General features: G+C 43.3%; 2 long non-coding RNA genes across 4 annotated transcripts; both read right to left on the bottom strand.

Annotated features, from left to right (window-relative positions):
* Window positions 1-2,928: 2,928 nt before the first annotated feature.
* LOC144986847 (uncharacterized) lies at window positions 2,929-3,524 on the bottom strand. Its single transcript, XR_013650698.1, has 2 exons — window positions 3,393-3,524; window positions 2,929-3,320 (listed from the first exon to the last, which is right to left on the bottom strand). It is a non-coding gene; the product is annotated as an uncharacterized LOC144986847 (long non-coding RNA).
* An 8,078-nt stretch (window positions 3,525-11,602) lies between these two features.
* On the bottom strand, window positions 11,603-15,703 carry LOC105356107 (uncharacterized). Of its 3 annotated transcripts, none has more exons than XR_013650697.1 (8): window positions 14,685-15,703; window positions 14,252-14,402; window positions 13,206-13,641; window positions 13,049-13,110; window positions 12,869-12,918; window positions 12,736-12,787; window positions 12,491-12,531; window positions 11,603-12,414 (listed from the first exon to the last, which is right to left on the bottom strand). It is a non-coding gene; the product is annotated as an uncharacterized LOC105356107 (long non-coding RNA). The 3 variants fall into 3 exon arrangements; XR_002875115.2 differs by having other exon boundaries at window positions 13,206-13,295; XR_013650696.1 differs by lacking the exon at window positions 13,206-13,641.
* Window positions 15,704-16,645: the final 942 nt, after the last annotated feature.

The following is a 16,645-nucleotide window of genomic DNA, read 5'->3' as shown; positions in this document are numbered from 1 at the left end:
GCTTCAACCCATCACCGGGACCAGAGGTGATGAGGGGCCAGCCCTGGACGCAGGCGAGCTCCCCGCCGCAGCCCCGGGCAGCCCGGGCACAGACCGGCCCCAGTCACTCCAGGGGAAAGAGACAGCACCCCCCCCCCCCCCCCCCCCAAGCAGGGTCCTCCGTAACCACCCCCGACCCAGGCTGACATGATCCGAAAGAAGTTCTGGTATTGATTAGAACTGATGCTGTTTTTACTCTTCCAATTAACTCAGATAGTTTTTTTAGCTATGCAAAGAGCAGTAAAGATGACGGATTTCAATCTTTCCTCTATACTGACGGCACTCATATGACCAAGTACACAGAGAGATGGAGAAGCTGTGACAGGAATGTCATACCAGGTTGACAGGTCTACACACACCTTTTGCCAAAACCATGAGACTGATGTGCAAAGCCACTGTGTGTGCAGATGGTTATCTGGGGTATTGCTGTTATAAAACCCAGAGGTGTCATTCTCTAGGACCCATCTAGAATATCCTTTGTCCTGTCCTATGAAGAGTTTTAAACTGAATCAGCTGCAGATTAGGACTTTTGGTTAGTCTAAAAGTGTTAGAGCAAATCTGTGACCAAAAAAGAGTGGTCTTTATCAAAACCCAAGTCTGATTCCCACTTCTTTGATGGCAATATAACTTGATTTCCAATGTTACTTATAAATATATATATTTTCGATAGAATTTTGTATGTTAGTTTGGGAAATGCATTCACTGTGTCATAGAGTGTCAAGTTTATCTGACTCATTACTTATTACAGATTTCAGTTGCTGATATTCCAAAAAAACTTGTATTAATAAATCCATTCCAAACAACACAAAGTTAAAGGAATTTTTATTTTTATTTTGAATAAGATTGCAAGACTTTCTTTACAGAATGAAAACAAGCATTCTTTGTATAAGATCAATGTGTAATATACTGAGTCAGTCATAGATATGGTGACATAACCTTTACTAAATCAATGTTTCAATTCAATAAACAGTCAAGGCAGGAAAAGCTCTAACTATGATACTTTGAGGTTAAACATATGAAGGGAATGTTTAAAGATTGCATAAGTACAACATATTTGTCTATTTTCAAAGAACAGGAATATCTCACTTATAAAAAACAAAGATCTTATTCTGGACAGTTCTTTGTCTACAGAAGATAAGAAAATATATGGAGACAGTCTTTACTCATCCTGGAGCTCAAACAGAAAAAAGCAACAACAAAAGAAAAAAAACAGACAAAGAGAACTACACAGTTTTTTTTAAATTTGAGAAAGCTGTGAAGCAGTAGCTAGGACTTTAAGATAAGATAGATAAAACTATATTCATCCCACAATGGTAAATGGCGTACACTTATATAGCGCTTTTCTACCTACAAGGGCCAAAGTGCTTTACGGTCACAGACCCATTCACCCAGTCACACACACATTCACACACTGGCGCCAACCTACCACCAGAGGCAAGGTGGGGTTCAGTATCTTGCCCAAGGACACTTCAACACATGGGTGTGCAAGGCGGGAATTAAACCTGCAATCTTACGATCATGGGTCGTCCGCCCTTCCGCTGCACCACGGCCGCCCACTTGGGTGGGAAATGGGGAAATTCGTTTTATCTCCAGCAGCAAAAAAATACATTCAGAAGTACAAACAGCAAACAGAAAATAATAAGTTAAAATACACAGAAGCAACTGTAGAAGAAGGAAAAAAAAAATTATAAAAAAAAAAACTAGGAGTTTCCGTGTATCAGATCTGCAGTTCCTGCTTTGTTTTGTGTGTTTGCTGGATTTGTTTGTACCTCACCCAATTTTCAAGGAAATGTTCTAAATATGTTCTTCCCTTTGCATAAGAGACAGTGGAGAGAGTGTTTTTATACAGACAGAAACAAAACTACGATTTCGGCCCTCATCTGTCACACGCTATAGGTTTTCTAATCGAATCGAATCGAATCGAATCGAATCTAATCTAATCTAATCTAATCTAATCTAATCTAATCTAATCTAATCTAATCTAATCTAATCTAAGGCTACGTTCACACTGCAGACTGAAACGACCCAATTTCGATTTTTTTTTGGCCCTATGTGACCTGTATCTGATCCAGTAGCCGTTCTACACTAACTTACTCCCTGGGAGAGTAACTCCACCAGCGCCCCACCCCCCGCACACATACAATTTGACAACATCCTTTTGTGTTCCCTATCTAATATTTGGCCATTTTACACAAAAACTGCATGAATTTTCTAGACTCGTATTACAGGGGGGTCAAACTCAGTCAAATACCGAGGATGGATGGATGGATGGATGGATGGATGGATGGATGGATGGATGGATGGATGGATAAAAACCTTATTAATCTCCCAAGGGAGAAATTCAGGTGTCCTTGTTATGGTGCCTGTCAGTCTCCTCCACCTCCCCCTCCTGCTCTGCTCCTGACTCCACCAGCTGGGACCAATTCACCTCATCACCTGCTTCTGCTCTTAAGGAGATCCAGACCCATTAGACAACGCCAGTTCGTTGCCCTTTATGGTGACTATACCTGGTCTCAAATCTAGTTCATGTTTCCATGTTCAAGTCTGGCCTCGTATTTAACTTGCCTCTCCCTGTCTCAGGATTCCAGCCTCCAAGTGTCCCCAGTGTGGATGTCAGTCTGAGTCCTCCAGCAGTCCGGTGGAAACCTCAAGCTTTGCCAAGCTATTACCTCCAGCCACGCCACAAGCCGCTGTCCTCTCCAGCTGCCTTCCAAGCCACACCAACTTTCCTGGAAGGAAACTAAAACTCATTACTTACCTTTCACCAATCCTTGTCCTCATTCTGGGTTTCAGCGTCTGGGTCTGTCAATCCTTCAAGTCATGACAGTCCGGCAGTAAAACACACACAAACACACACACACACACAATAAATAACAAAAAAAAAAAAAATTTCATAAAATAGCAGTTCATATCAGGCTGATTTGTTAAACAACAGTACCAAACCGAAATATGCCGAACCTTCCATGGTGCCTCTGTCAGTCTCTCCTCCCCCTTCCCTCTCTGCTCTGCTCCTGACTCATCCCAGCTTTGACCACTTACCTCATCACCTGACAGCTCTACTTAAGAAGATTCTTCACCAGCATTCATCGCCAGTTTGTTGCCCATTATGGTGCTTAATCTGGTCTCCTGTGCTTAAGTCTTGCTTCCATGTTTTTTCCTCTTGCTAACTTTTGCTCTCCCGCCCCAGGATTATCATTCACGAGTGTCACCTGAGTCAGAGATCTCCATGAGCAGCCGCTACGTTCCTAAAATTCCTGAAACCCGAAAAACCGCATTAAGACCTCCAATCACACCACGAGTCCTGTCTACGTCAAGATCTCCTGTCACACCACGAGTCCTGTCTACGCGAAGACCTCCAGTCACACCACGAGTCCTGTCTACGCCATGATCTCCAGCCACCCCACGAATCCTGTCCATGCCAAGACCTCCTGCTACGCCTAGAAACCTAATCACGCCAGGACCTCCAATAACACTAGGATTCCTGTCTATGCCAAGACCTCCAGTCACGCCAGGAATCCCCTCAACGCCAAGACCTCCTGCTACGCCTAGGAAACCTAATCACGCCAGAACCTCCAGCTACGTCACTACTGCAAACCAGGCTACAAAATAAAACATATTACTTACCATCTAACTTACCTGTGTTTTCCTTCCGGGTTCCAGCATCTGGGTCTGCCTCGCCTCCTAGTCATGACAGAACCGAGCCCTATGAAATTCTGAATTGAACCGAATTTGAGATTTTTGTGTATCGTTAGACCCTAACATATACACATCCCACAAGTACAATCAAGGTAATTCAAAATGTTACTAAGATTCATGAAATCAAATGAAAACATGGACTAGTAAAAACTACATAAAGGCTTTACTAAACAAATGCGTTGTAAGTATTTTTTTTTTAAACCTCCACAGTGGATGTAGCCCTCACATCCTCAGGTAGGCTGTTCCACAGGCAAGGCCCACTGCGCTGAAATGAGCCCTCACTGTGGGACCACCAGCAGACCTCAGGGCTCCGGGAGGGTCATAAACTATAAATTAATCTGATAAAAAAAATGAGGGGCCATTTCCATTTATAATAATAATAATAATAATGGAGTGGATTTATCTGCGCTTTTCAAGTCACTCAAAGTGCTTACATTGTGTCCATTATTCATTCACTCCTCATTCATACTTGGTGATGGTAGCTACTGTTGTAGCCACAGCTGCCCTGGGGCAGACTGACAGAGGCGTGACTGCCAGTTCGCGCCTACGGCCCCTCTGACCATCACCGGGGTATTCATACACATTCACACACCAGTGGAGCCACACTGGAGGCAAGGAGGGTGAAGTGTCTTGCCCAAGGACACAAAGACAGTTGGCTGGGGGGAGTGGAGATCAAACCCCCGACCCTTCGATCATTGGAAGACCCGCTCAACCGCCTGAACAACTGCCGCCCTTTGAACTTTTATAAACTAAAAAAAAGGAGGATGGTCATCTATAAAGAAAATTAAGATCATACTTGCATTTCTGTGCATTTCTTCATTCAAATCATTGCAGATACAGTGATCCCTTGCTATAACGCGGTTTACTTTTCACGGTTTCGCTACTTCACGGATTTGCATCGTGCATTGTGTTCTGCATTCTGATTGGTTCAAAAGTCACTTCGCTTCTTCTCTACCTGTGCGTCAATAACGTTGCAGTTTAATATGTACACGTACGTAAAACAGCTTGCCAAATTAACATTATGTACGTGCAAATCGTTCAGTTTTTTTTTCGAGTTTCTCTAAAACCCATAGAAAAAAAAAAGCGACAACAGCTTTCAATCACTATGTTCTTCTCCCGAACAAACACAGCTGCACCGCGGGCTTCAGAAGAAGAAAACTGCAGAGAGGAGTCAGGATGCATCAGTTCAGTCTGAAGAGCAGTGAAGTACACCTGAGTCACTATTTGTCCCACTGTAATTTGTATTTTTTCATAATCATTTTACATTTTCTCCCGTTTAATCCAATTACTCGGGTCGCGGTGGGCGGGGCTAATCTCCGCGATTTGAAGCCTTCTGTTCACATTGATGATTAAGATTAATTAAAATTATTATTTGACAGTACAGTACAGAAGATATTTGTTAAAAAAACGTTTCCAAAAGTACTTTTATTTGTGAAACAAATGCTTGAGCCTGTAAAATGGTCTGTTCTTTCTTTTCAATGTATAATAGAGTATTTAATTGTATATAATTTGTAAGAAAAAACAAAGGTTTTTACTTCACGGATTTTGCCTATCACGGGTTCTATTTGGAACGTAACCCCCGCGAAAAACAAGGGTTTACTGTATTCAAAAAGGGCCATTTGAAAAAAATAAAAATCGAATGAGACGTAGAAGCTACAATCGACAAGCCACCAGCTCCCTGCTCCACTCCATTCTGATGCATTCACTAGCTGACAAATAGATCCATTAACGTCTTTGTTTTCCTCTTCTGAGCTGCAATCTATCTTAAAACTGTACTGCTGGATAGCTCCAATATTGCTCCACTGTTTTTGTTACAACGATAACGTTAGGTCAGGGATGTGAGTGGCTGTAAGCTAGTGGGAGAGCGTGTAACACAGAGCTCTCAGTTATGAGTGACAGGGAAGAGAGAAGAACTGGAGAAAGCCTGGAAAGTGAAGGTGCCAGTGGTAATTGGAGCACTCGGGGCAGTAACCCCCAAGCTGGAGGAGTGGCTACAACAGACACCTGGAAAGACCTCAGACCTCTCACTCCAGAAAAGCGCAGTGCTAGGAACAGCTAAGATACTGCAGGACCCTCAAGCTTCCAGGCCTCTGGTAGAGGACCTGAGGTTGGGTGAGAAACCACCCACCAAAGGGTGAGAGGGGGATTTTGTTGTTGTGTTAAATATATTTTCTTGGAAATCATCAAACATGCCATGACGAGCTGGAAGTTCGCTCTGATTGCTGTTCTGGTTTCAGCTCATTGTTTGGGCTGTTTGGCACGTTAATTCCTGTTTAAGCAACTGCAGGAAGCTTCTACTACCCACAATGCAACTTGCCTGAGACCGGAGAAAACAGACAAAGGTGAGAGACTGTGACACCTGCAGGAATGGAGGATGCATAGAACCACACATCTTTTTATCAAGATGAACAATTACCTTTTCAAAAAAAGAAGAGCATGGTTTTGGTATTTTGTTTTGTCATTTGTTAAATGCTTCCATATCTAATCTATATATCCCCCAAGCTTGTCATCTTCTCATTACACTTCAGACAACTGATGAATAATGTTTGATGTCTGAAAAGAGCAGAACCACTCAAGTAGTTCACTGTGATCTTCACACGCAGCTCCACCAAATATAGACCCACATTGACCCAAACAGCTTGGATTTAGCACAAACTGTCCCACTCCAACCCAACATCTCTCCAGAATTAACCCCTTGGGGAGTCCAGAGACTGTTGGAACACCAATCTTTCATCTAAGCGGGGTAGCCCTTGTAACCATTGTGCTATCTTAGTCACTTTAACATTGGGAGTTGGGTCATCTAGACCCACTAGACCAGGGGTCAGCAACCCAAAATGTTGAAAGAGTCAAATTGGACGAAAAAAACAAAAAACAAATATGTCTGGAGCCGCAAAATATTAAAAGCCCTATTTAAGCCTTATAATGAAGGCAACACATGCAATATGTATCTATATTAGCCTACTATCAAAATGACTAAGTTGCTACAAATACATAATGAACATTATTAACGATCAAATGTTTATTTGCCCTGCAGTGCATTCTGTGGAGAACGACGCGTCACGTGACTGCTCTGTTGTGCAAGTTTAACTTCATTACAATATCAATGAATTATGTTTCATTGCTTTCATAAAATTAAAGAAATGTAATAAAGAAATCCGATTTTTCCGATTCGAACAAAAACAACAAAATGGAACGTGCGTGACGACGTGCCCTCTGGGAACTAAACAGATTGCAATAAAATGCAGCCTGCGTTTATAAAAAAGAAAACAGCAGCAGCCTTTTGAAAAGGTAAAGTATATAAAATCAAATTAATACAGTTAAGTTTGATTTCTGTGCAAATGTCAAGCAAGTCAGTGCAAGGGTAAAACACAGCAGCATCCTCTTCTTTCTCTGTACATCTCTGGCAACAGTCAGCTTGTGCTCGAATGACAGAACTGCTTCAAGCATTTGCGGCGCCTGGAGACTTTCATTCAGCTCGTTTAGGTGGCTTGTCACAGTCATATCCACCAAAAAGTGCAGCTTTTCGAGCCACTCAGTATTTTCCAGTTGCGGGTAGTTCAGGTCTTTGCTTTACAGGAATGTTTTCACATTTTCGAAACAGACGACAAAGTGACGCAAAACGTCACCCCTGGACAGCCATCAGACTTTGTTGTGTAGCAGGAGATCAGAATATTTCCTTTCAACTTCATCAAGCAATGCACGGAACTGACGGTGGTTCGATTTCCATCAGTCCACCTGCCTAGCGGTCCGCTAAAAGTAAAAAAAAAAAAAAAAGCCCTGCTGGTAGAAACGTGTGTCGCAGGCTATGACGCAAATCTTCGTTGACAGAAATGTTGAAATTTGATATTGTAGTGGCGGTCATGTGCATTTTAGGTATGTTAGCAGCAGGGGATTCTGGGATGCGTTCTCCTGATCTAATCAACTACTCCTGGCTGCAGCCTGCAGAATTGCTCAACATCGTGGAATGCTGAAACGCTGTGGAATGTGAACACGCTGTGGAATGTTAACCCTGCCCACATTGAGCCCGTCTTCTTCTTTGCATTTTACAAGTTTCCATGTGCCATATTGCCACCTACCGGTTTTTAAGGAGTTTTTCCTTACCGTGAAGGGGGAGTCTAAGGGGCAGGAAAATCAGTTTAGTTTAGTCTGTTTTGTTTAAGTTTAGTATAATCCTAATGCATTCTATGTATTCATGATCCCTTTTTGATTGTATGTTTACCTTACAATTTCCGGTACGAAGCCCATTGAGACGTCTGTAGTTCGAATTTGCGCTAAATAAAAAACTATATTTAATTAAATTAGGGAATTTATACCGTGATTGCTGTAATCTAGCCACAGGGGTTGCAAGCCAGTAACTTCTGTGCCGGTCCCAAGCCCGGATAAATAGAGAGGGTTGCGTCAGGAAGGGCATCCGGCGTAAAAATTGCCAAAATAACCATGCGAATCACCCACAACACTTTAGACATACCGGATCGGTCGAGGCCCGGGTTAACAACGACCGCCACCGATGCTGTTAACCTACAGGGTGTCGGTGGAAATTTGACTACTGTTGGTCGAAGAAAGAGGGGAGGCAGAAGGGTCCGTTGCCAGAGAGAGAAGGGAAAAGGCAGGAACATAGGTTTGAGAATAGGGACTCTTAACGTTGGCACAATGACAGGGAAAGGCAGAGAGCTGGCAGACATGATGGAGAGAAGGAAGGTAGATGTACTGTGTGTGCAGGAGACAAGGTGGAAGGGCAGCAAGGCACGTAGTATTGGAGGAGGATACAAACTTTTCTATCATGGTGTTGATAGGAAGAGAAACGGGGTAGGAGTGATTCTGAAGGGGGAGTTTGTAAACAGTGTTCTAGAGGTGAAAAGAGTCTCAGACAGGATGATGAGCCTAAAGTTAGAAATTGAAGGGGTGATGGTGAATGTAGTCAGTGGGTATGCGCCACAGGTTGGCTGTGAGTTAGAAGTGAAGGAGAGATTCTGGAGTGAGTTGGATGAGGTCATAGAGAGTTTTCCCAGAGGAGAGAGAGTTGTTATTGGAGCAGACTTTAATGGGCATGTTGGTGAGGGCAACAGAGGTGATGAGGAGGTGATGGGCAGGTTTGGTGTGAAGGAAAGGAATCTGGAGGGACAGATGGTGGTGGACTTTGCGAAGAGGATGGAAATGGCTGTAGTCAACACTTACTTCCAGAAGAGAGAGGAACATAGAGTGACATACAGAAGTGGAGGTAGGAGTACTCAGGTGGACTACATCCTATGTAGACGAGGTCATTTGAGAGAGGTTAATGACTGCAAAGTGGTGGTAGGAGAGAGTGTAGCCAGACAGCACCGCATGGTGGTGTGTAAGATGACTCTGGAGGTCAGGAAGAAGAAGAGATGGAAAACAGAAAAGAAGACCAAGTGGTGGAAGCTACAGAATGAAGAAACTTGTGAGGAATTTAGGCAGAAGTTGAGGCAGGTCCTGGGTGGTCAGGATGAGCTTCCAGATGACTGGGAAACTACAGCAGAGATTATCAGGGAAACAGGTAGGAAGGTGCTAGGTGTGTCATCTGGAAAGAGGAAAGACGGTAAAGACACTTGGTGGTGGAATGAGGAAGTACAGGAATGCGTCCAGAGGAAGAGGTTGGCTAAAAGGAAGTGGGATGTAGAAAGGACTGAGGAAGGTAGACAGGAGTTCAAGGAAGCGCAGCGTAGAGTGAAGAGAGAGGTGGCAAAGGCCAAACAGAAAGCTTACGATGAGCTTTATGACAGGTTAGACACAAAGGAAGGAGAGAAGGACTTGTACAGGCTAGCCAGACAGAGAGACAGAGATGGGAAGGACGTGCAACAGATAAGGGTGATTAAGGACAGAGATGGAAAGGTGCTAACAACCCAAGAGAGTGTACAGAAAAGATGGAAGGAGTATTTTGAGGAGCTGATGAACGAGGAAAATGACAGGGAAAGAAGGGAGGAAGATGTGGTTGTTGTGGAGCAGGAAGTAGCAGAGATTGGAAAGGATGAGGTTAGGAAGGCTCTGAAAAGGATGAAGAGCGGAAAGGCCGTTGGTCCTGATGACGTACCTGTGGAGGTATGGAAGTGCTTAGGAGAGACAGCAGTGGAATTTCTAACGAGGTTGTTCAATAGGATTTTAGAGAGTGAGAAGATGCCTGAGGAATGGAGGAGAAGCGTTCTGGTTCCGATCTTTAAAAACAAGGGTGACATGCAGAACTGCAGCAACTATAGAGGAATAAAGTTGATGAGCCACACAATGAAGTTGTGGGAAAGAGTAGTGGAAGCCAGGCTTAGGAAGAAGGTGGAGATCTGTGAGCAGCAGTATGGTTTCATGCCCCGTAAGAGCACCACTGATGCCATTTTTGCTTTGAGAATGTTGATGGAAAAGTACAGAGAAGGTCAGAAGGAGCTGCATTGTGTGTTCGTAGATTTAGAGAAGGCGTATGACAGGGTGCCGAGGGAGGAGCTGTGGTACTGTATGAGGTCGTCTGGAGTGGCAGAGAAGTATGTCAGAGTAGTTCAGGACATGTATGAGAGAAGTATGACGGTGGTGAGATGTGCTTTAGGTCAGACAGAGGAGTTCAAGGTGGAGGTGGGACTACACCAAGGATCAGCTTTGAGTCCTTTTTTGTTTGCTATGCTGATGGACAGGCTGACAGACGAGGTAAGACAGGAATCTCCCTGGACAATGATGTTTGCGGATGACATTGTAATTTGCAGGGAGAGCAGAGAGCAGGTGGAGGAACAGCTAGAGAGGTGGAGGTTTGCTCTGGAAAGAAGAGGTATGAAGGTCAGTCGTAGTAAGACAGAATACATGTGTCTGAACGAGAGGGATCAAGGTAGAAGCGTTAGGTTACAGGGGACTGAGGTGAAGAAGGTGCAGGAGTTTAAGTACTTGGGGTCAACAGTTCAGTGTGATGGGGATTGTGGAAAAGAGGTGAAGAGGCGAGTGCAGGCAGGTTGGAGCGGTTGGAGGAAAGTGTCAGGAGTGTTGTGTGACAGAAGAGTGCCAGCAAGACTCAAAGGAAAGGTGTACAAGACAGTGGTGAGACCAGCTCTGCTCTATGGGTTAGAGACGGTAGCAGTGAGACAGAGACAAGAGGCTGAGATGGAGGTAGCAGAGATGAAGATGTTGAGGTTCTCCTTAGGAGTGACCAGGTTAGACAGGATAAGGAACGAGTACATCAGAGGGACGGCTCATGTTGCCTGTGTTAGCGACAAAGTCAGAGAAGCCAGACTGAGATGGTTTGGACATGTTCAGAGGAGGGATAGTGGATATATTGGTAGAAGGATGTTGGAGATGGAGCTGCCTGGCCGGAGGACAAGAGGACGGCCAAAGAGGAGATATATGGATGTCTTAACAGAGGACATGAAGTTGGCTAACGTTAGGGTAGAAGATGTTCATGATAGAGTGAGGTGGAAAAGGATGATTCGCTGTGGCGACCCCTGATGGGAAAAGCCGAAAGAGAAAGAAGAAGAAGATACCGTGATTGCTGTCTTCTCATGCCTTTTACAAGTTTGCATGTGCATGTATTAGGGAGTTAATAAATTTTGTCTGGCCTCACGGACCCGGAGAAAGTATGTGTGGCCGACTTTTATCCTTAAAATATGTGTGGGGAATTATGGAGCAACGTGGATCGTTTCTGCATGCATTACAAGTGGCCGACGTGAATTTCCACCGTTTGTGTGTTTGAACGTACGTAAATAAATGCATTAACTAATTAACCGCCTTTATAATATGTACAATCGTGTTTTAAGAATTTTCTTTAGGAAAAAGCTCCCTTTTCTATATGGCTACAGGAGAAAAGGGCAGACTGAGCAAAGCTGCTGACTGTAACAGTAGTTATATCCTAAAGTCTCTTGGAAATAAAGTATAACTGTATCTGTAATTTATTGATCAATGGTTTATTGTTATATGTAAAATTATATCACAATATAAATATATAATTCATCACACCCAGGTTCCACAGATATTGTGTAATAACTTGTGTATTTATGCTCAGTCTCACACAACTCAAGGAGTGTGTAGTCTCAGGTGGGTTAAACATGGAAAGTAGAACCCCTGACCTCATGCTAGACGTGCATGTGTGGGTTTTCTCCGGGCCTTCCTTCCAGCGTCCAAAAACATGCTTCATAGGTAAACTGGTCACTCTAAAGTGTCGATAGGTGTGATATGAGAGTGTGTGGGTGTGTGATTGTGGTCCTGCGACAGGCTGGCGAGCTGTCCAGGATGTCCCCGCCTTCACCAGCATGTGGCAGGGATAGGCTCCAGCAGCCCCGTGACCCCAAAAGGAATTAAACGGAATAGAAGATGAATGAATGTAATGCTACAGTCATAGAGCATCATACATATACAAATATAGACAAAAAAAACATGGAAAAAACAAAAACAGCAGACACTGCGATTTACTGTTCCTCAAAACATACATACACCTTTAAGTTTTGATTGTCCATAATTTCTGTACAAAATGCTTCACAGTCACTGAAAAACTGAAATGAAAAGACGAAAAGCTCCCTCAGTTCCACCAATCTCTCATCTTCACTCATGAGGGAGCAGTTTTGGAGCTCTTTAAGAATCTCCTTCTGTTCTCCTTCATCCACCCCCAGAACATCAGGCAGGGAACATCTTCCTTTAAAGGACTGCACAATTGCACCATGTGGCTGCCTCAATGGTGCTGTGTAGTAAAGCATCTTCTTCCTGCACAGAAAAAAAGGTCATACTTAGAGTATATACTGGAGATGGCAACAAACGGTGAGTTCAGAAGGATCCATACATTCCTTCCTGTCCCACTGCTGGTCTTCATGTCACCTTCCCCTACAAAGAGAATAGAATGAAAATGAAAAGATTACACTAAAAAAAGATCCTGGACATCCCATCTCCCAAACTTTTATAATAAATACAATATTCTATTATATTTGAAGGGGCATCTCAGGTCACCTAAATAATCTATCAGAGACTGAAAGCATGCAGAGAAAAACTATGTCTGTATGTATACAACAGCTCTAGCTTCAATAGTACCTTCTGAGATGGATTCAGAATGCATCTTTTTCAGTGAAGCATCTTCTTCATCCTGAAAGTGGCAGAGGGATTAACAACAGTTTTAAAGAAGAGTTTCAATATGTGCCTCATTCATTAAATGAGCTCTTCTCACCTGGAGTTTCTGCTCCTCCTTTTTCTGGCTGCATTCTTGCTTCTTCAGACCTTGGTGAATCAATCAAAATGAATGTTCACCATCAAAATGTTAATAGAAGGTCAATCCACATGGTTTTCAGTAAAATATGTAATAATAAAATAAATATTTTAAAAGTAGGATCATATAAAGAGCACTTACGGCATTGGAAAGTTCGTTATTAGGTGAAGACACCACCATCTCCTAATTTGCTGCATGTTTTCCTTTGGAGAAATAAATACACAGTAGGTCATTTTGATCCACAACCCAAAAGTGTCTTGAATTCACTCAACACAAACTGACCAGAATTTACTCACACCTGGAATCACATTTAGTCCCAGTGACAATGTACAGGGCTGCACGGTGGCGCAGTGGTTAGCGCTCTTGCCTCACCAGCTTGATCCCCCAGCTGGGGGACATGAAAAACACAACATCAATGGGGGACCTTTCTGTGTGGAGTTTGCATGTTCTCCCCGTGCATGCGTGGGTTTTCTCCGGGATCTCCGGTTTCCTCCCACCGTCCAAAAACATGCTTCATAGGTTGATTGGCAACTCTAAATTGTCCATAGGTGTGAGTGTGAGAGTGAATGGATGTGTGATTGAGGATATTCCACCCTGCGACAGACTGGCGACCAGTCCAGGGCATCCCTTGCCTACGCCCAAGTGGCCGGGATAGGCTCCGGCAACCCCGTGACCCCGAAAGTGAATAAACGGTTAAGATGAATGAATGAATGAATGACAATGTACAGAGCGTACTGAAATTCAAAAAGTCCATGTTAATATCTAGAATCCATGTGACATTTATGAATGTTATCTTTATATAACATGGTCACTTACAAAAGAAATAAATATTAACCAGTTTTTAAGTCCTTAATTCTTGTTTTCACTTTTTAATGCACACACAGCAGCCAGTCAGAATAGAGTTTTCACCCAGTGCATGGTATAATTTATGTTATAAAATCATGTTAAAATCCAGGGCAGTACATATTGTCATGTCTCGTCAAGTTTCCTGTTGTCTCGTGTGGGGTTTCCTGTTTTGTTTTGAAAGTCTAACCTACCTCTCGTTCCAGACCTTCCCCTTCCTGCTGTGTCTGCTCCCCACACCTGTGTCTGCCTCATCATCCCTGATCATTCCCACCTGTGCCTCCCCTCCTCATGTATTTATAGCCTGTGTTTCCCTTTGTCCTGTGCCTGTTTGTCATGTGCTTTCACCTGCCAAAGCTAGCTTCTCTCTTGATTCAAGAAATTAAATCCTTAAGCTCTGCATCTGAGTCCAGTCCTGTGTTCTGCCTTGTCACATATACATAGTCCCACACTAAAGTTTTTAGTGATTAGGGTGAGAATTCGGACACAGCCTAGATGTACCTTTGTGTTTCATGGACGAATGGGTTCCCATGTCATGTGGAGGGCCACAGCAGGCTCTGCATCCTTCTTGTTTCAGCAAAATGGTCAATGGAACGTTGTTGTTTTTTTTCGGCGTTGGTTTGTCATCGTCCACTAAAACTGTAACGTGTCCCTATATAAAGACAGAAATAATACAGGTGAAATAAACAAAGTTTTACCGACATTGGAAGACACAAATAGCTTGCCAGAAACTTCCAGAGAAGAGCCACGGCGCAAGCTAAGCTAACTAAACTAGCTTTGTGTAATTAACCTGAACCACGTAAGAACGGCAGGAAAAAAAAAGCACAATACATTTGAAAATATGAAATAACAGCCTCATCTGCAGTGGAACTGAATAATTGTGGTGGAAAAGCGAGCAATAATCACAACAACAGTTTTCTTTTCATTAACTTACCGTATCTTTGTTGATGCGTGTGTTCCTCCCCTCCAAAGAACTTCTTCAAACTCAGCAGTGCACCCTCTATCAACCGTACTCTCTTCTTTGGCTGTCGTCTTTCTTCCTCATACAATTCACAATGACACAAAATTTGCTCCACGGATTCTTCCCCTTTCCTGCAATCACAACTGCACTGACGAAGGGGAATCAACTGCACGGGCTCAACGTGGGCGGGGTTAACATTCCATAGCGTGTTCACATTCCTCGGCGTTCCAGCATTCCACGACGTTGAGCAATTCTGCAGGCTGCAGCCAGGGCTTACTTGATCTAATTAGGGCTCAGCAGGAGCGTTTCTGTTTGCCCATATTTCTTTTCATATGGCAGTTTTGTTGTTCCACCTTAGTTTATTCTTCCTGTTATGTTGTTTCTTTATGTTGCACCATGAGTGTGGGAGGGGGAGAGGTTGATGACCCTTGTGCAATGTTCAGTGTGGTGTGTGTTCAAAACAATTGGGCTTGTCAGACCGGAAAGGAGATTGCGCCCTCAGCTTCTCTTTCTGCCTCCTTCTCTCTGAGACTGTTCAGAGTCATGCGGTGAATGGGACACGTATAGTTGTCCAGTGCAGCCAATTGTTTGGCAGTCAACATGTTGACAGCTTGGCTCCTGTTTCTACCGTTGCAAGTGACGTGCTTGCTTACAATATTTATTCTACACATTCTTACAGTATTGGAAAACGTTAAGAATGTTCGTATCTTGTTTTTCCTCCTACGGAAACCATATTAAAATAAAATATATTTCTCTCCCCCATTTTTTTACGTTCACATACATTTTTGAAAATGCTCCAGGGAGCCACTAGGGCAGCGCTAAAGAGCCGCATGCGGCTCCTGAGCCGGGGGTTGCCGACCCCCGCACTAGACAGTGCTCTGAACCTTTTTTCTTCAATGATTTGTGATCTTCACTGGTGTCCATGGATTACATGAAATCTTTCCACCTTTATCCACCTTTGTCATGGTAGGGAGAACACGTCAATGGAAGGGTGGGGGGGTGGGGGGGGTCATCTAATATAGCACAAGGGATAATGAACACATGCTGGGAATCCCTGGAGTCCGGACCCAGACGAGACCACCACACCCCCACAAACAGACCCCGGAGAGAAGCACATTGGCCACCTACCCCCAACTAGGTGCTGGTGCTAATTACAGGGGACCAGAGGGACTAAAGTTCTTTTATATCGTTTTTGTTCACTGTTGATGTTAACTCCAAGCTGACATGATCCAAAGGTAAGTTCTGGTATTGATTAGAACTGATGCTGTTTTTACTCTTCCAATTAACTCAGTTTTTTTAGCTGTGCAAAGAGCAGTAAAGATGACGGATTTCAATCTTTCCTCTATACTGACGGCACTCATATGACCAAGTACACAGAGAGATGGAGAAGCTGTGACAGGAATGTCATACCAGGTTGACAGGTCTACACACACCATTTGCCAAAACCATGAGACTGATGTGCAAAGCCACTGTGTGTGCAGATGGTTATCTGGGGTATTGCTGTTATAAAACCCAGAGGTGTCATTCTCTAGGACCCATCTAGAATATCCTTTGTCCCGTCCTATGAAGAGTTTTAAACTGAATCAGCTGCAGATTAGGACTTTTGGTTAGTCTAAAAGTGTTAGAGCAAATCTGTGACCAAAAAAGAGTGGTCTTTATCAAAACCCAAGTCTGATTCCCACTTCTTTTATGACAATGTAACTTGGTTTCCAGTGTTACTTATAAATATATATATTTTCGATAGAATTTTGTATGTTAGTTTGGGAAATGCATTCACTGTGTCATAGAGTGTCAAGTTTATCTGACTCACTCAGATTAAACCTTGCACTCATTACAGATTTCAGTTGCTGATATTCCAAAAAATTTGTATTACTCAATCCATTCCAAACAACAGAAAGTTAAAGGAAATTTTTATTTTTATTTTGAATACGTAC

The sequence above is a fragment of the Oryzias latipes genome, chromosome 17, assembly GCF_053564925.1.
Source record: "Oryzias latipes strain Hd-rR chromosome 17, Olatipes_Hd-rR_3.1".
NCBI lineage: Eukaryota > Metazoa > Chordata > Actinopteri > Beloniformes > Adrianichthyidae > Oryzias > Oryzias latipes.
Note: the sequence above shows the minus strand (reverse complement) of the source record. Positions and strands in the feature narration are given on the sequence as shown.